Genomic DNA, 20,033 nt, shown 5'->3' with positions numbered 1-20,033 from the left:
CAGACAGAAGGGCGGATCAATGCCCTCTGACAACAAACGAAACAATCGCCTCCCCCCTCCGCCCCCCCTCCCGCTCCTTCTGTCCAAGTAGCTTGGAAACGATCAAGATAAATGGTTGGGTCTGAACCTGGAGACTCCAGACCGAAGGAGCCCGAGGGCAGCCAAATCCAATTGGCTTTTGCATAACGAAAATGTGAGGTTTAGGGAGTCAATGTAGTGCAAGATTAATCCAGATTAAACTGTTTGGCGGCACTCACTCGGCTGTTCCCCCTTTTGTCCCCTGGAACGGCTGGGGTGTGTGTGTGTGTTCCTTCGGCTGCTCATCTGAATATGTGTGTTGTGTGTGTGTAAAGCAGAAAAGGTGTAGCAGGAGGTATTGAAACAGTACACACTAATAATAATAATAATCATCACATTTTATTATTACCTTTTAACGGTGCATTAATTCCCCCCCCATAAAAAATAGTTATTTTTTGTTCCCCCCCTTTCCCTCCTTCTTTAAGAAATTACATTTGAAGTATTTTCCTTTCCCCCACCAGGATAGGAGCAGCTGTTTCCTTATGGAGAACTGTTCAAAGCCTATACCTGTAAGTTTGTTCCTTGCTATTCCACACTGTAATAATAATTTCATTTCTCATACAAACATTATTAATTGTCAGATAGCTGTATCAATTCTCTCTTGAATATTTTTGTTGCACAGTATTTATTTTCTATTTTGTTTTTTGCACCTAAATTTGAAAATAGAATATTTCCCTCCTCTGATCTCCTCTCTCTGCTAATCCTGCACATTTAATATTTTGGGTAAAATTCATACAAAAATGTAATCCCTTCTTGGCAAGGGATTTCAAGAGATAATTGAAACAGTTTTCTTTAAAAATGAATACTGGTATATTCTGAAATAAAGTTTAAGACAGTACAGAATTAAGAAAAATAACTGCATGGAAGCCTTGTTTTAAATATGCTGACAGGCATCAAACATGTTTCTAAACCCAACATCCTATGAGGAAAAAACATGGAATAAATTGCAGAGAAAAAGAGCCAAATAATTTTGATATTTAAGCTAGTATTTTAGCAAATGTGCCATATATTAATTGGTTTGAATATGTGTGGGATCTCCCAGAGATATATGCATGGTTTAAATATTTGATTCCTTTCTTAAGGTTCCAATATATTAATTTAGCTGTACACAAATCTGTTACAAATTTTCCTAAAGATGTTTAGAAAATGCTTAAATGGGATAATTATTTAGACCTCAATTAAATGGATTTTTAAATATAGAAATACAGTGGCATGTGTCTGTCTATTATCTATCTGCCATCTAACCAGCTAGTTCTAAAGTACTGGAAAGCAAAGAAAAACCAAGTTTAGACACAAAAGGATTTTCCCTCCTGAAATATGGTTGCAATGAGCTTTTACTTCCTTCTAGGTTGCTTTCTAGATTAGGTGTCCTGCATTTTCTTCTTCAAAAGAGTTGGTGCAATTAAGGTTTTTATAGAATGGGGTGCATTGGAGTGGGGGGTTTGTAAAGTAGATGCCATGTATCTTGAAGCGGGGGGGGGGGGAATCTGATCAATTGTTAGCAACCTGCATTTTTCTCTTAGGAATATGAAATTCCTCCTCTTATGAATGAAGCATACAAGGGTCCACTTGAATATGGGTCTGTCTGTCATTTAAAGACCAGGAACTAAAGTAAGCAATCGTGCTGGCTTTGCAATATAAAAGCCTCTCCCTCCCACTGCCGCCACAATTCCTACATCTTTGCTGCTTATGTGAAACAGGTGCTTGCGACCCTACAGAGGGACCCCAATGGGTGCAGGTGCTTTGCCTGCCTTCAGCAGACAGCATGACCTATCCTGGGCAAGGGACACATTTCATGTGGATTGCAGTACACAGGCAAGAAAATAGCTCAAAGTAGTGAAAGTCTCAAATTTGGTCCTAAACCAGGTTGTTGGTTGTTGTTTTTTTACAGGGTGAGGATTGGAAGCAATTCTCAAACAATTAGGAAAATATTAAAATGTGTTATGACATATTTTTTAGGCGTGGGGTGGGATGGGGAAAAAGCCACACACAGGGCCAGTTCACCCTCCCCAGGCCCACATCCTCTTGCCTTCCTGGCGACTGTGTGCCTCCACCGGGCTTCAGCAGAGAGCAGTACATTGACAACAGATTTCAGGGCATGGGGCAGCTTTAGGAATAAATCGGAGGAGGAGACCTGGAGCGCAGAAGCAGGAACTATGTACAGAAAGAAGCGAGGAGGGAGGGGAGGCTGCCTCCCGTGAGCTCCCTGGGTTTTCTTTTCTCCTATTTGTTTTGATTAGCACTAAGAATGCCTCCTCACCCGCTGCAAATCAGACCCTTGCAAGGGGCTTAGATGGCAGTTCCCCCCTCCATTTAAAAAGGCTATATTGCACAAAACAGAGAGGGGATGAAGACAAGGGAACAAGGCAAGCAGCCTGTCAAGCAGATGCATGAAAGATGCAGGTTTTAGCATCACAATGTAGAATGCATTTTGCTTTTATGATTTGAATATGAAAAGCCCCCATTTTGCTCTCTCTCTGGCCAAACCTTTGGCCTCTCCTGGATTGTCTTCCCCCAAAAAGGAGGGGGGTTATATATATTTTTTCCTGTGCCTTGCGTGAACAATGGAAATAGGGAGGAGGTGTGTGTGTGTGTGTGTGTGTGTGTGTGTGTGTGTGTGTGTGAAATGACAGAATGACACAATAGGATGACCGTGACTTTGAACAAATAAATAAAACATGCGACTCTGGTGCTCTCTCTCTCTCCCCACCCCCCGCCCTGTTCCAACTGTGATTAAATTTGCTGTGGTCATTTCCCAAATGTCTGCCTGATGAAAATAGCACCCCTTGCCTTTTCTCACACCGTGGCTTTGAGGTAAGGCCCTTCCTGTGGCTCCCAATCTGCAGCCCTGCCAATCACACCCCCTTGCACAGACATGCATGCCTCTTTCATTAGCAGAAAATGCTTCACATTTGATTGCATCACCCCCACCCACCCCACCAGCCCCGTAACTCTAACTCGCCTCCCTTAATAAAGCAGCAGAGCCTCCTCGGCCTCTTGCCGCTCACTGTGCAGCTGTAATGGGGTTTCCTGAATGCCCCCCCTGCTCCCCACCCCCAGCTTCCCTGCAAACTGCCTGGTGTGCAGTAGAAAAGAATACATTTTAATAAGCCTTGGGAGGAAGGGGGGAGAGAAAAGAATAGAAAAGAAAAATGAGGTTTTGCTCTGCCGTCTTGTTCTTTGGAATAAGAGGAAGGTGGGCCCGTTGCAAGGCAGGGAGGGAGGGGGGATTTAATATTGCCAGAGATAATAACAACAATGTTAATATCCGGAATTTTCAATGTACCATAAGTACATTTTGTTTTTCCTTTCAGCACGATTTATAATTAAAGATTTTAATCTGGCTTCACATTGAGTTAATAAGCCCTTTGATTGATTAGGATTCATAAAATTGCCATTTCCCGCTGACGCTTTGTGTTTCGGGGGATGCTCTTTTGAAAAGCCGGGCGAAGGTGACAGGGAAGTGGCCTTTGTCTCCATCAGTTCCGGGAGCTCGGAGCCGCTTGCCTTCCGCCGGCCTCCCGGCAACATCTCCTCCTTGTGCAGACACAATCGGGGGAGCCACAGTTTTGCCATTTTGAAGGATGCTTAGAATGGGGAGGGGGACAACGGAGGAAGAGAGATCAGCACTTTGCACATCTGTGAAATCCTACACGTTAGAGCAGCACTGTTCCCAAAAGAAAAGGATGCACACATGAAAAATGTGTTGTATGTGAGCTGCCTCCCACGGCCTCTTTCCTAACTGGCTTCTCTGTCCTTTGTCCACCTTCCTGCCCTCTCCTCTGAACCCCCTTCCATTTTATTTATTTATTTATTTATTAGTGTTAGGGTGGCAGAGGGGTGATGCTCACCTAAAGAGACTATGCAACAGTCGGTATGAGGATGGGCTGCAGAAGGCACCTTAGAAAGAGCAGGGAACTGCACCGTGCGTGAGGGAGAGGGAGAAACGCGGCATCTGTATTGCAGAAGAAAAGATGCGGGGCTCGGTTTCCCTTTCCCCTCCTCATCTTAATCAGGGCAAAAAGCGGCCCCGTTTAGACCGAGAGGAGCTGCACAATGCGGACAGCGTGAGAGCAAATCCCCTTTGTGTTTGGTGCTCTGAAGGGACGCTCCATTGTTGAGCCCAGGGGCCTCTCGCAAGACCCGGCAGTAGTGCCCGGTTTGGAGCAAAGGCTTGCTGAAGAAGACTCAGCTTGTCCCGCAATCGGTACAGGTCCCCCTCCTGCCTCCCTCACCCAAATTTGCTATACCCCATTTTCCTCCCGTTCCCCCATTTAAGATCACTTGGTCCTTTGGTGAATGAAATAATTCAGGGGTCAGAGGGGTCAGGGTGGCCAGCAGCTGAGGGGAATGTACGGAGGCCGCTGTCCGCCTGCCTGCCAGCTCCAGAACCTGGCTGGGATGAGGCTTAAATGCCACCAGAGGCAGGTTTTAGGGCTTTCGGCTTAGAACTGGATTGGTCTCAAGTGGAAAAATTACACACTTCCTCTCTCTGATTGCCGGAACATTAATATCGGCGCCTAAAGATTTCTGCTCAGATATTTTGCCTCGTCCGCCATCAGTGCCTTGGAGGGTTTTGTTTTGAGATATCTTGTACCGGCACAAATCGACAGTGATGAAAACCTTGCAATAACGCCGGCTTTTGCTTACAAATTGACAAAAATGTCCCCACCAATCCGCAGTAATTTCCTGCATCTCCATAACTGACCTCACGCATTCAGCATCCGAAGAGCTGATTGGTGGGGGTCTTAATGTGAATAATGAAGGACGCAATATTCGGTAGAAGCAGAAAAGGGGGAAGAAAAGGGGAAGGGGGTGGAGAGAAGAGCACACACACGCACACGTGCAAATATAATTTCCCACTGATTAATAATCGTACCCAGCCTGACATATAATATACCTCGGCGCCATTACAGAATCGAAATAAATTTAAAGCAAATTCTCATCTTTCCCCCCCTAAAGCAGGTCATAGGCAATGACAGCTGAGCCAGAACAATCCCCGGTTCTCTGCTTTACAGCAGTGAAAGGTACCTTTGAATGGATGAGAGTCAGCATCTCTTTTTCTACCTTTAGTGCTGGCCGATCAATGCTTCATTAGGCCAAATTGTCTTTTACCCACGCAACCTTGAAAACAGACCCTTTAATTACCTGGGAGGAAGTCGGGGCCATTTGCTTGCTCTCTCTCTCCCTCACTTTCTTCTCTCTCATTCCTCCTCTCTCTTTTTCCCATTCTCTCTCTCTCCCTCTCCAGCAGTTGCAGAAGGCTCAGGGAAGTGGGGGTGGCTGGGTGGGGGTCACTTACATTTATTCACAGCCAGCCTGAGTACATCACTGCTTGATAGAGGAGCCGGAAGAAAAGAGAGTGGGGGCAGGGAGTTGTGGGGGAAGAGAGAGAGAGAGAGAGGAGTCATATCAGACCCTGAGGTGAGAGGGCAGGGGGTTCAAGTCCAGAGACTGCCGCTGCTGCTGCTACAAATGTATGAAGGGGCTCCATTGCGACAGCCAGCCAGCCAGCCAGCCAGCCAGGCCTCCTCCTGCCTGGCTTTGTGGCTCTGCAAGGGAGCTGTCCAGGTCCCGCAGCGGCTGCCCCTCCGTCCCAGCCAAGCAGCAGAGAAAGAGAGGCAGCCAGAAGCAGAAGCAGAAAAGCCCTTTTGGGGAGGGAGCTGGGTGGGGGACACGCCATCTGGAACGGCGTTTCAGCAAATGTAGCAATTTTGGTCCCAGCAAGGGCTGCAGAACAAAACGTGCCTAAATGCTCTCATTTATTAAGAACAGTTAAATAAAAACCTTCAGGAAAAAGAAGAAATCTTAATTCAAGGGATTACCTAGCCCATCGAGGGAGGGCACAGAGTATATATTCTGCAGGCGGGGATTTGTGCTGGCCTGATTTTGAAAGAAAATACTTGAATGAAGCCATAGCCTTTTGCAGGAGAAACGCCGGTGTGTGTCTGTCTTTCCAGGAGCAGACTTTGAACCTCGCCCTCCCCAGGCTAGCCTTCTTGGCAACCTGATTATTTAGGGTTTCAGGGCTCTCTGTCATCCCAGGAACCCAGCCAGTCCACCACAGCCCATAATAATGGGAAGCTCATTTGATGACATCTCTCTCCCTCCTCCTCAGCATTCCTGCTGAACCACTGCTTGGCCTTTGCTGGTCCTTTAGCATTTGTCGCTTTTGATAAAATGATGGAGATATCCAAAAGCCCAGAAGCTGGAAGATAAAACATAAAAGGGTGTGTGCAGGAAATAAAAAGAAAAATGGGTGTTGTTGCTACTAGTATTAGTAGTAGCAGCAGCAGCAGCAGCTTAACAATTAATAACAACCACCACCACCACAACTACTTTAAAAAATATTATTATTGCCATCATCAAAGCAAATAATATATTGTGCATATTTTAATACTGATGCTTTGTGATGCTGTTATGCGATGCTGAAAAGTGAGGTTTCTCCCCCCTGCACCCGCCATCCCCTCCCAGGGCCTACTGGAGTTTCCTCATTCAGACCTGATATAAAAACTCCACCGATTAAAGGCTGGAGCTATGGGCAGATACCTATAGCTATTTGAGCCTGCTGTATAAAAATGAAAATGTGTAATAAAGCCCCCCTTTCACTTTCTCGCCTTCTCTCTCCCCACCCCCCGCCAGCTTACACAAACAGCCACAACACAGCTGTCACCCGCGCTGTGCAACCCCCCCCCTTGTGTACACCTTGGGCAGAGAAACTGACACACCAACACACACACCCCGCCACCCTGGAGCTGAGCGTCCCACGTTAAGACTGATCGGCAATAAATATCCGACCTCCCTAAATCCCATCATTTGGAAGTGATCAGGGGAGCCGCGCAGCACGGCGAGGGCTCTGCCTAATGAAGGGAGCCGTGTGATGTCATTGCATTAAGCTAAAATAACCACTGAACATGAGAACAAGAGAGATGGGCTGGCGGGGGGGGGGAGAGGCAGAGGGAGAGGCAGCGAAATAGGAGCAGGCATATTACAACTCATGTATGTGGATCACACAGCCAGATTGTGAGCAATCCCTGCGCTCTAAGTATCTTCTTAGCAGCAAAGCGCGAGGGAGGCGAGGGAGCCAGGAGCCAGCCACTGGGAGAGCGCTCCCCTCCATGCGCTGGGCCAGGGTGTCAGAGGGCGTGTGAGTGCATTTTTCATTTCTTAGCCTTTATATGGTCTGCCAAACAAATGGGATTAGAGCGATATTTACATGTGTTTGAGTAACTGTGCTGTGTATTTTTTTTCCATCCTGGAGACAAGCAGGCATAACCACAGAGATAGGCGCTCTCTCCTCCTAGACGCGTTGCACGTGTGTGTAAATAAGAGAGGTTGTGTGGAAATGCCTGTCCATAGGCTGACAGGACGTAGGTGAGATGGGGCAGCAGCTGCCCTCCCCACTCCTTCCGCACGGCTGGTTCATGCCCTCAAGTGGGGCAGGAGGGAGGGGCGGACAGGAGGCGGACGTGCCCTTTGGTGGGAAAGAAGTCTGGTCTTTGGGGTGTTTCTTCTGATGGAAGGGAAAGTGCTGTTCAAAATGGCAGCCTTTGCCTGATGCGCGTGAGACAAGTCTCTTTCATCTCTGAAGCCCATCCTTCATGGAGGTGCTGCTGCCAGCCGTGGTTTAGATGTGCCCTTCTACATGTTTGTGTGCTTTATGGACAGGTGATTCAGCCATGTGTGCACACTGACTGCATAGGTGTGAGATATGTACATGTTCTGTGGGGCCCACATTTTATTGAGACTGGCCCTGTAGTCACTACAGGAAGACCAGGCCAGCAGACTCAGATTCAGGGCTTGGATTGAGCCAGTCAACATAAGGACTTTTTCTGAAGTTTTGGTGACAGGCAGTTTCAGGCCCTCATTCTCACGTTCCTGAGGCTTGTTAGAGACAAGACTTTCTAAGTGCAAAGAGTAGAGGGGCTGAATGCCCAAAGAGACAAAGCAGCACCCCAGGGCACATTACAGGCCTGCAGAAATGCCAGCTTCTAGAGTGGCTGTCGCTTTTCAAAAATACACTAAGGGTATATATAAAATACACTAAGGGGCATGGCACCCCAAACATTGGGAAACAAAAGTTGTAAATGTATGCTTGATTTTTGGGAGTTGGAGTGGGCTGGAGGATGGGAATGGACAACCACTGTTATGTTGGGGGGGGGGGAGAAAGAGAGAAAGAGAGAGAGAGAGAAAGAGAGAGAGAGAGAGAGAGAAAGAGAGAGAGCGAGCGCTGTGTAGCCAAGCTGCAAAGCTGAGAGCAGGCCAGTCATTTTCAGATTTGTACTGAACTTCTTCTGCTGCCGTTCTGCAACCTTTGCTGTCCAAAAGGATGGGGCTGTTGTGAATGGTTGCATCCTCCTTCCCTTCTGTTTCTGATGCATTCGCCCTCGAGAACACCAGAACGGGGCATACAGTTTCTGAAATGATACCTGGGTTGTGGGGTGAGGCGGCTGTTTCTCTGGTGCTGTCTACAGGATGAAACCCATCCCATGCTGTCCTTGCATCCTCCTTGCAGTTGTGAGATTCATCCTCTGGTCTTGCCTCTCCATCATTAACACCTGCTGGAGCCCCAGCCAGTCCCATCACTTGCCGGTGTGGCTGGGTGCAGGATGCCCGGGAACCATCGTGCAGCATCACCAGCTAAGGTCAGGGCAACTGCCTGCGCTGATGCTACTGCCTCCTTTTATGGTTTGTGTTATCGAGGAAACCGGAGAAAGCTCCAGCTTTTGATATTTTGACCCACGGTGTTGCTCACACACTGCCTTGTGGTTTAGAGATTTAAAGAAATGGGATTGGGTGGAGGGGAGAGAGAGAGAGTTTGCCTTAGGTGATAAACAGCAGTGAAAGGCCAGAGGCTTTATGAGGAATTGAAGGATGGCGGGGGTGGGGGTGGGAAGAGCCGAATGCTCTGGGGGGCTTTCTTTTTATGCAGTAAAATCAGCATTATCGAGAGTAACCAGAGAAAACGAGGAAGAGAAAGCGAGAGCATAGAACCCTTTTAATACGCCCACGCAGGCACACACCAAATATTTCCTTACACGTCTGCCTACACTTGTACCTCGGAGGGCAGGAAGATCAAGAAATCATTGATATGCGTACACAGATCCAGGCAAGGAACAGATGCAGTGCTGGATTCAGGACTAGCCAGCGGTTGATTTATAAAGAACAAAATCAGCTCGCCATCTCAAATCATTCTTCTCATAGTGGGGAGCCATGGGTGGGCAGCCAAGGAGGAACACCCACCCACACCCACCAGGGCTGGCACTAGTCAGGAAGACCCCTCACTCCTGCACATGCTGTTGGGTGAATGTGGATGTCAGGGGGCAGGGGAGGCCAGAGGTGCAGCCCATTGCACCATTACTCGGTGGCTTTGTTTGTTGCCATTTGGGATTGCACCCATCTGCTCCACTCTATCTCCAACCCCACCCCAAATACAACATGCAACCGATGGTTCAGTTCGAACTGGGAGCCTTTTTCACCAAAGGGTAGCAGCTGTAACCAGGCTCCCTTCACACCTGCAGTAACACCCAATTAAAAGGCTGGAACAGGGGTGGCTGAGCTCTATATCTTTAGAATCACAAATTGTAGAGTTGGAAGGGACCACGAGGATCATCTAGTCTAACTCCCTGAAATACAAGAATCTTTTGCTCAACATGGGGAGATGTGATATTATCCAGACCCCCTCTTCTGGTTTCAAGGAACCAAGTGCTCGGGTGCACCCATCAGCTTCCACACAAAACTGATTCAGTGTGTGAGTTCACACATTCACCAACATCGCTAGACTCCTCATAATTTGAATATTCAACATGTGCTGAGTGTTGGCTGAATGTGTGCGGTGATTCTACCCATAGACATTTTGTACAGTACTGGAGGTTACTTTAGGTTCTGGATGCCTCATTTGGATGTGCAAGTTGATACTTGAGGGTGTAGCCACCAAGTGACAAATGTGGGTGCGTGAACTGACCCAGCAATTCTCTTGCTGCTCTTTCAACCTAACAAGGCGGGTGGCTGTACCAGGCCTGTCAACGATGCCTTTCGAGAAATGGCACATGGTGCCGCCTTTCTTCCTTGGCTTTGAGCAATTTATTTTTGCTGTTTCTCGGATGTGTCATTCATTGCAAGTTACTCTTCTGTAGTCCACTGTGAAGCAGGGGTGGGGGGCAAGTAGCAGACCCAGCAGAACACAGGCAGAGAGGGATGTCCCGGTCCTTGCAAAGCAGAAATGAAGTATTGTTTACATCTGATATGTAGTTTTACAAGTAAAGCTGCTAAACCTGGCAAGGGAGGGAGGCCAACTGGTCTCCTGGCCTGCAGGAGGGGAAGGGAAGGGTGAGAGATCCCAGAGAGCCTGGGCCAGCCCTCCCCCTCCCCTTCTTTGGCCCAGCCACCTTTCCTCTCTAGCGCTTCTGTCTAATTAATGTAAGACCTGCTCAGGCACACCGTCCCTCATTGGGCCTGTCACTCGTTTATCATGCGACCCCCCTAGCCTTGGGTAATGACCTTGAAAGAATATATCAGCCCACGGTGGCGGGAGTGAAGAATTAAAGTGTTTCTCTGAGTGCTTATGGTCATTGCTGACAATTTATATGACACAGCTGCCCTAAGCCGTCCACACTGGCCATGGCAGGGTAATCATTTTCCAGACAGGAAAGGATTACTGGCCGGACAGGTACTGTCCATGAGCCTCTGGCCGGCTGGGCTACTGCTGGTGGGGTGGAAGAAAGCAAAGACTCAGGGCCAGGAACAGACAAACTGGGAGGGAGGTGTTGCTGGATCAAGGGGAAGGAGGCACATTTGGGCAGGATTGTGAGGATCCCACAAGCAGCTGGGCAGGGTGGCAGATGGAGGAGAATCCAGAGTAAGTTGCCGGGGTAAGAAGGAAGGAGCTATGTCTGAAGTGCCAAAGGGAAGGGCTTATGCAGAGGCAGCAGCCACTGATTCAGGGGTCTGGGCACTCCAGAATGCCCAGCCAAGAAGCTCCAGATTGCAGGACTCAAGGGATCAGGGTGCTGGGTGCGATGGGGTGATTGCCATCTTGGCAGCAAGAGTCAGCAGTAAACAGACAGCAATACAGAGGATGCTGGCAAGTAACTACTGGGAGGGGCAGGGGAAGGTCTCCAGCTTCATGAGTTTCCCTTGGGTCAAGGAATAAATGGGGAGAGTATTTCCTTTGAGAGAACAACACCACTGGACTGAGACTTAGCGCAGTCTGCTTTTCAATGGATTGACTAAAAATTACTGACCACATTCCAAGACAGAATTTGGTGCATTTCAACCACATCATTGCATGGGACTTAAGTATGCCAGCTGCTGTTCATTCCATTGGATTGCAGAGACTGCCTTTTGTTATTTAATTCATAGGAAATATGTAACCCAGTTTTTGAATGGCAATATTCTTGTGACGTCCTCTGGCAGTTTTCCCACCACCAAGCAAGGATTTAATTAAACAATTTTGGAAATACTTTGGAGTAGGGTGACTACAATTCTGGAGGTATTTCTGAAAGAGTGTTTTGCAGATAACATTATTGGAGACCCCAAGGTGTAATACAGTAGAGTAGTTCTGTTTATTTTATGATGAATATTTATTATTAACATTTTTTAATTTTAAAAATTTTAAAAAAAATTAAAGGCAGCAATGCTCTTTTTAAGTGTTGTCTTCAATACACAGTACTTTTGCTTCTGCTTATCAGAAGTATATTTACAGAAACAGCTGTGTTGCTAAAAATGTTGAAACTCTCATACAGAAACAGGTATTTAATTGATTGACAGATTGATTTCTATCCTGCCCTTCCTTCCAAAGTATCTCAGTACAGGAAAAATAAATAAAGATAAAAATAATACTATTTTAAATTTATTATATATATACACATGCATATGTATGTGTGTATTAAACATTTCAAAACATTTTTTAAAACCCCTGAAGTCTTTCAGAACATTTGGAACACCTGGAATCAAGCAAGCACTTACTTCTGGTACCTTACAAAACTAAAGACCAAAAGAGTAGCATTTAAAATATCTACAGCCAAAAAGATTATGAAACCCCGATAGACAGTCTGAGAACGATGAGATGGGAGCTGAATTTCTGTTCACATTTCTGTGCAAGACTTTTTAACCAATTATTATTAGAAAATATCAAACCAGTGTATATTAAAGAGAAAAGCAATATATCATAAAGACAAGATAAAAACAATTTCCAAGTGATCAAAATGCCAGCAGTGGAGAAAAATAAAATACGGTACACTGAATTTATATGGGAAGGCCTGTACGAAAAGAATGCTTCTTTAAGTAGATGCCTACCTCATTTGCATATGTTGAAGAGGCTGCCTGCTTCCTGAGGTCCAAATCCTCTGTGTATGAGGACAGCCAGGGAGGCCTTCATGTCCTACTTGTGGTCTTTTTTAGGCTATACACTGTTGGAGGAAGATGCTGGGCAAGATGAATGAGCTCTACATATTTTAGGAGTCTAAACCAGGCCAACAGACCCTCCATCTTCACATGCAGGCATACACCACTGAATGCCTGATACTGCATTTTGCTTTGTCCTGCTGACAATGTAAAGATTAGACACATACATAGAAGAGGAGGAGGATACATCTATCTGTAATAATTAACCACGACATATAAGTGGAACCTCCATGTTCAGATAACTGGGGCAGAGGGGCAGCTGGCTCATCTGCTTGTGAGCTTCCCAGAGGGATCTGACTGATCTCTGTTGGGAGCAGGGGAGTTAGGTCAGATAGCCCTTGGTCTGCTCTGACATGGAAACTCTTCTGCTTTACACTAGAAGGAAGGTGGGGGGGAAAGGAAAAAACGGTTGGACCCTGCCCAGCTCAACAGTGACTCAGGAAGTTAAATAATCTGAATGAGCCAATCAAGAAGAAGTTCCTGTTTCGGCCTAACCACCAGTTGGGAGTAGAAGCAGATGAAGCTACAGTGCCACCTGCTGGCCCTGGAGTAGCAGCAAGATGGTGGCTGTTGTCAGGTAAATTACAGGGCTCAGTGGTTCACGCCCCACCCCTTCTCTCACCCCCATTTTGACAGCACAGAAAGGGAAGGCGGCAGTTGTCTATGAACTTATCAGAGGATAGCGTCTGGTTCAAATTCACCACCAAGCTCCTACATCTCTTAACATGGTGGAACCAGAGCTTCAGTCTTCAGTTGTGAGACTCGGGCCATTCCTGAAGCTATGCATGGCTCTCATTCTGTGTGCAGTGGCAGCAGCTGCAGATGGATGTGGTAGCAACAGAGGCTTGGTCTTGCACATGAAGGGGCTGGCAGGAGACACACCTAGGCAGCCTTCTCCAGCCGGTCTTTGCTCATTGTCTACCTGGGCCATCATTTATTTCTCCAGGCTGCTACCTCTCCTCTCAGGAGGGATACCTAGCCACAGTGATGTTTCCTGGGCAGAAGGATGCAAAGAGCCTTGGAGATGCCGTTGCCTTTGCAATCAGCCAAATGTCATAGTTTGCTGCCATTAATAAATACTTTTTTAAAAAACAGCTGGAAGAAGTAGCTGGAGGCTGCCATATCTTTGTCCTCCAAGCATAGCTTTCTGCAGTAACATCTGCTCTCCTCTGAATAATAATAATAATAATAATAGTAGTAGTAGTAGCAGCATCAGGAGCAGCAGCAGCAATATTTTTAAATGGTTTATCTTGACAATATCAGGTGCCTTCCTCCACAGCATTTGTGTGACGGAGCAATGCCTATATATATATATATGCATATATTTATATTGAGCATTCTCTCCCCCCCCCACCCGCCACCCACCTCCGCCTCCCCCAGAATGTTCAGCAGAAAAGGCTTGGCTTGATTAATATTTTCCGCTGTCCGGTAACCATGGCAATTGGGTCAGCAGATATAATACTTAATTTAATCTTCCAACTGCCTCCGTGTGCATCACCAATGTCCCGAATAATAGAAAGCTTTTGCCTCTCTCCTTCGCACTCATTCTCCCCCTCCCCCCTCCCTCTTCCCTCTTTTGCTGTTGTCTTGCATATATCTTTGCCAGTGGCTCCCTCACATGACCCTAAAGGTATAAACTGTTTTCTTCGTTCGCTTTACGCAGTTTAAAAAAATAATAATTCTGGCCATCCCTCTCCCCCCCCCCGCCAGCTGATCCCCCACAACACACATCAGTCCAATCCCCCTCCTGCCTGCCCGCCCCACCACCAACACCACTTCTCCAGCAGCCAATCTCCACGGTATGACAAGGGGAAACGTGGGGAGATTCGGAGAGCTTTCATAGCAGCACTGTAAGGTTTATGAGCCACCCTCTCCAGCCAAATGAACCCATGTGGATTTTCCTGCCCGTTGCAAAGCTCGCATGATTGGCCAAGACGGACGCGATGGCCCGGTCTGCTCTCCAGGTGGGTCAAGCGCCTCGCTTTGTCGCCTTCGACCCCCGCTCACCTATTTCTCATTTATTTCTTGCTCTTCCTTTCCCTTTGATAACTCTCCTCTTGTATTTCTGTTTCATTTTGTTTGCTTAAGCTGCCATGTTTTGAACAGAAAATGAACCCCTTGATGGCGGGGATCTAAGGGCTGGGGAGACCTGGTTGTCTGGGCCTGGGCAGGCTTCAAGGAGGCGAGAGGAACGGGGAGAGGAAGAGGGTCTTTTATCACGTTCAAAGAATTGCTGTGAATTCCAGGAGGCAGGTGAACTGGTGGGCGCCTTCCACCATCCTTCGTGTGTCAGAATTAAAGAGGCGATTCTCCAGCTGTTGGCAAAGCTTTGGTGGGGAGGGGGTGTGTGTTGTCGGGGGGGGGGGTGCCTTTGCACAGTGAAAGAGAGGCAATAGGAGAGGCTAGTTGGATCGAAGGGCAGGCCTTCATTCCTTTTAAGCAGGAGAGGAGGTGGCTATCCAGTTGCTATTCGTATAGACCCCGGGCAAGAGGCCTTGCAGAGCCTGGTCACAGGGTCTCTGTGTGGCTTTGAGAATGACCTGGATCGTTGCTGCAGATGCTATTACTTGCCCTGAACCAGAGTGGCAAGTAATTGGCTACAGCAATCGAGGCTTCTAAAGATCCCAGATCCCAGGCATCTGGGCCCACCTGACTCCCTGAGAACACAAAGTGACCCTGAGGGAACAGGCCAGGCAGGATGTGGGGAGGCAATGTCACCTTTAGGTAACCCCCGCTAAAGAGGAATTGACTGAGAAACAGATTAAAGCTGGGGAGTCGGGTCCATTTGAGGGAGGCAGAAGGTGTCATTCAGGTGTGTGAGATTCTACCTGTCTTTATGGCTGTGGATATTTGTAACGGCTCAGAGTGGTCAAAGAAGCAGCCACAACATACCAGGGGCTGCTTTGCTCCCCATTTACATTTGTAGCAATGATGCATCACATGTCCTTCATCCTGCACTCAATAAAATTGTAGGCAGCATTGCAAACAAAAATGTATAAATTCAGAGAAATTCAGATTAAAATACTGATGAATTTTCATGAGGACTTCTTTAAAAAAAATCTGCAAAAAAGGAAAAGCTGAGAGAAACCAAAATTTACAGATTCACCCATATTTCCAACCAATGACAAATCCATCCTCTGAGCGCCCAGGATCATTTAGATTTACACCTGGTTTTGAACGATGCTCATGCAGCTACTTCTGACATTTTTCTGCTCTGCCACGTGCACCCCGTCCAATCAGGAAGTGCAGCCAAGGGCCATTTGCATGGCCTGGTTTGTCCCCAATTGGTCAGGGGTCCTGCTGGCAAAACCTAGCCAGAGGCAACATCAAGGGTTTGGGCCCCTGCTAAGATGCTTCAGAAAAGGAGCTGGACTTCCATAGAAGGGCCTGGCCTCCAGCATGGTGGAGTAAGTGGTGGTGGTGGTCAAATGAGTCTTTTTGGGTTTTATTACAATGAAGTAGTATATAAACACTGTATAATAAAACAAACAAACAAAATGAAGTGAGCAGGTGCTTGCTTAAATATATTCGTTATACGGATTTGTCAAATTGGTACTGGTCAGAATTAAATGTGCTACTACACTGTCAGGGGCTAAGAGTGGGAGTCCTCTTCACGTGATGAAGTGTAAGACTCTGAAACAGAAGGGGAAGGGTATGCAGGCACCCTCTGAAGCATTCCTACCTGAGGAGCCTGCAGGGCCAGTGTCCTCCTCCTCACCCTGCAGCCAGAGGATGCCATTCTCAGGCTTGGAAGGCTCCATGGAGGACTCGTTGCAACCAGAGACTCCACTCCATTGCAGCAAGAGACTACTGTAATGGAGAGGGCTGGGCCCTTTAAGCAAAGCAGAACTTTCCAGTGCCTGCCAGGCTTGTGGTTAGGAGACAGCTGTTCTGCTGTAGCCACATAGGGCTGGGTGAGGTTCAGTTTGTTCCCTGCTGAAGCAACATAGGAGCCGTGCGGCCACAGAGCCAAGCCAGAGCCCCTGCATTCAGCCAGAACCCATACCCTCCAACATTTCTCCGATGAAAATAGGGATGTTCTATTCTATTACTGTATTATTATTATTATTATTATTATTCCCCAGCCCATCTGACTGGGATGCCCCAGGCACTCTGGGCAGCTTGCAACATATATAAAAACATAATTAAACATTAAAAAACTTCCCTATACAGAGCTGCCTTCAGATGTCTACTAAAGCTTGTATAGTTCCATCTTTGTGGCTCGAGGGTCACATAACTCCATACCCTCCAACATTTCTCAGATGAAAATAGGGACATCCTAAGGAAAAGTGGGACATTCCAGGGTCAAATCAGAATGGCTTCTGTAAATCCGGGACTCCCTGGAAAATAGGGACACTTGGAGGGTTTGCCCTCCTGCCTCCACTCTTGCCTTGGCCTGCTGGTACCCAGCCTGAGCCTCATCTCACCTGAGCCAGTCCAAGAGGGCCCTGATGGCAAGACAAGGCTGCCTCAGGCAAGATGCAGAAGGGGGCAAGGGCACTTTTATGAGACGAGAAGATAAGAACCTTGTGGCTCCCTGCAACGACAAGACCACAGTTCTGAGGTCAGGCTGGAGTCCATAGCCAGGGAAATTATCCAAGGGCTGTGGAAGGAAGGAAGCAAAGGAGCTGCTATCTGAGAGGGTAGATGGCCTGATGGGGAGTCAGCAAGGAGGGAGGCCCAAGTGCTTTCCAGAGGTGCCCTCTGGCCAAGAAGCAACAGTTCTGGCAGTTGCCTGGGCCTGGATCCAAGCCCTGTTTGATGGCTCCCAGAGCAGCCTTTGCAAGCCAGGTGGGCTTCCTCCAAACCAGTTAGCCTTGGAAGGTGCACTACATATGGAAAGAAATGAGCCCCATCCCTGCCAAACCCCAAATAGGTATTCCCCTGATTACAAGGGAGCTCTTCTTCCAAACTTTCCCTAATTAATTCTGAGCACTCATTGAGATTTTCCATTCCGTTCACAGTTTGATTCTTGCTCTGAGGTGTTTCTAATAAGTGCTGTCATAGAGTCTTCAGTAGAATTCTTTACTTTAATGGATCTTTCGAAAGTGACTCCAATTCTGTTTCATTTAGATGCTTCCTCTGATTGTCAGTTTCATCCACGCTATTGGGCTTGATTATCGACTGAGAGCTGTAAATCACAGACACTCAGAAGGGCATCAGAGAAGGGAGAGAGAGAGATTTAAACTGGTTAAATGTTTCATAATGACACATTTCAGGCTTGCCATGATGCATGCATGTTCCATTCTAGCAGTAAATCTGATCACGGAAGGCATTCTTTCTACTCCTAAACTGGACCAACTTTACTGTTTTGGAAACTGCTCTCTTTTTTCCTTCATGGAGGAGGAGCACAAACATCTGAAGTGTGAAAGTTGGGTTTTATGGCCCAGTCCATCTTAACCTCAGGGCAGGCAGCAACCTCATATCTCCCTTCAGCTATGCCATGTGAGGATGGTCAGTTGCTGCTATTCCTGTCCTGTAGAAACTGGGCTTGTGCAAGCGCCTCCGAGAGTTTGTCTCCCCAGTGGAAGGGTGCCTATTCCTTTCAGGTTCAGTTTTAAGACAAATGTGGCTGTTGAACTTGTGGCAAAACTCACCATTGGGCCTGGGATTCACCCATACAAGATATGCTGTGACCTCTTCCTAGATGTGCAAAGGAAGGTTGTAGCTGAGTACTGGACTGTTTGCTTTGTACAACACAATCCTCCGAATCCACACATGGCATCTTCTGCATAGCATCTGACTGAGGAGTAAGATACCCACCACCCACTATATCCAGCTCGTAGCGCTTATGGATGCTGCCAGTGTATAGGGACATATGAAGAGCTAGTCTCTTTCCTGAGCCTGAGTTTCCAGGGAGGCAAGAAGCAGGAGGGGGCTTGTTGTTTTCATGTCCTGCTTGTGGGATTCCGAGGGTCACCCAACTGGACACTATGGAAGAGTAGCTGGATCATTTGCATGATCCAACAGGGCTGCTATTATGTTCTTATGGGAAAGTCTATCCGTGGCAGAGGGGAGCAGAACTGAGATGCTGCGTAGACAACCACTGTCGGCAGTTCACAACATCATCAAGAGGTGAATCTGTCCGTCTGCAGATCTGTTTAGGCCAGAGTTTTTAGCAAGCTCTGCCCAGTTTTAAAATGAAGTGCAGCATCGGAACTCCTTCGTTTCCTCTTGTACTGGAGCAGGATTTGTGGGCTGTCAAGTAGCTGAATGAATACAGATGGCTGTGGCTACAAAAATTCCCAAAGCAATGTTGCAGGCCCCCCCCCCAGCTCTCCCAAGGGGAAACCTGCATTAGAAAACATTTTCCCCGCTGCCATTTGCTACCAAGACTGCAAACCTGAAGGTGTTCCAGCCCTGTCAGCTGCCATTCCCCACGACTGTCCCACTTGAAGTGAGACATCGCAGAATTACGGAAGCCATCCCGGCTTCTGATTGGATCCCAGAATGTCCTGTTTGGCTTCCACAAGATCACAGCCCCCAAAGACACTCGTTTTGGGGGCCCCGTGCTCTCACATGAGTTATCTGGCTCTGAAAAGATTAACGTTTTTCGGAGCTGTGTTCTTACACGAGTCACGTGCATCCCCAAAAGACATACAGCTGGATTTTCCTCTGTGGCATGTTGGAGGGTATGCAGCTGCAAAGCATTTATGGGATAGAGTGGGAGTATCATCCAAGGCCTGGTTTGCTGCTGTTTGTGGGAGGAAAGTGTGAGCAGAGCAGTGGGGTGCTGAAATCAATCATGGCAGGCCCAGGACCTCAGAGGAGTCCTTGTCCAGCAGAAGAATCTAGGTCAACCATTCCTAGTGGCAATGGCTGCTGAAGAATCCCTGACTCTAGCAGGTAGGCCGAAGAGGCCAGAGGGGCAGTAGGCTGCCATCTCTGCAGTTGGTGGCTGTTGAGTCCTCACAGCAGTCGGTTGGGCTTGAGAGAAACACCAACCCCAGCTCATCTGCAGTTTATGAGTGCAGCACCAGCCGTGCCTCTGAATTTACAGGGGACCATAAATCAGTGGTGTGTCCTCAGCCTGTGATAGTCTGCAAATTCTAAACTAATATCTTGCTCCTTTTCTGAACAGCATCATATTTATGGAAACTTTCCATAAATTGTGTGCCAAATGCCAGCAGCAGCACAATCCCAGAGGGATGGAGATGTACAATTGCAAAACGAATAATTAATGGGAAATAGAAGAGAATCACTGTCATGGTGGCAGCAGCAGGCAGCGGGGAGCTGGTACTTAAGAAGACTAAACTTAGCAGTGTCAAATGGATAAGCAGATTCTCTCCACCTATGGAAATCTTTGCTGCAGTGGTGGCTCCTTTGTGACCCTTCCTCCCCAGCCAACATGTTGCTGAGGCTAATGGGAGTTGTAGTTCAAAACACCTGGAGGGCATCTCAGTTTGGTGAAACTGGTCCAGAGGAGGAGGCAGCTCAGAGAAGGTTGTCCTGAAATCCTAGAGAGGACGTAAGAAGGTTCTCCTGAGGTCATTGCTGCGAGCTAGTCTTTCTCGAGAGCCCTCCTAGATCTGAGGGATGTTTATGACTAA

At 47.4% G+C, this 20,033-nt stretch overlaps 1 protein-coding gene across 1 annotated transcript in view; it reads left to right on the top strand.

Annotated features, from left to right (window-relative positions):
* Positions 1 to 568: 568 nt before the first annotated feature.
* ZFHX3 (zinc finger homeobox 3) overlaps positions 569 to 20,033 on the top strand; it is a 349,711-nt gene continuing 330,246 nt past the window's right edge. Inside the window, exon 1 of the mRNA XM_081871759.1 lies at positions 569 to 587. The gene's annotated coding sequence lies outside the window, so the exon portion shown is untranslated. The remainder of the gene's footprint in view (positions 588 to 20,033) is intronic.

The sequence above is a fragment of the Podarcis erhardii genome (genome assembly GCF_964252035.2).
Source record: "Podarcis erhardii genome assembly, chromosome: 7".
Classification (NCBI taxonomy): domain Eukaryota; kingdom Metazoa; phylum Chordata; class Lepidosauria; order Squamata; family Lacertidae; genus Podarcis; species Podarcis erhardii.
The sequence above is the reverse complement of the archived record's forward strand: the minus strand, read 5'-3'. Positions and strand labels throughout refer to the sequence as shown.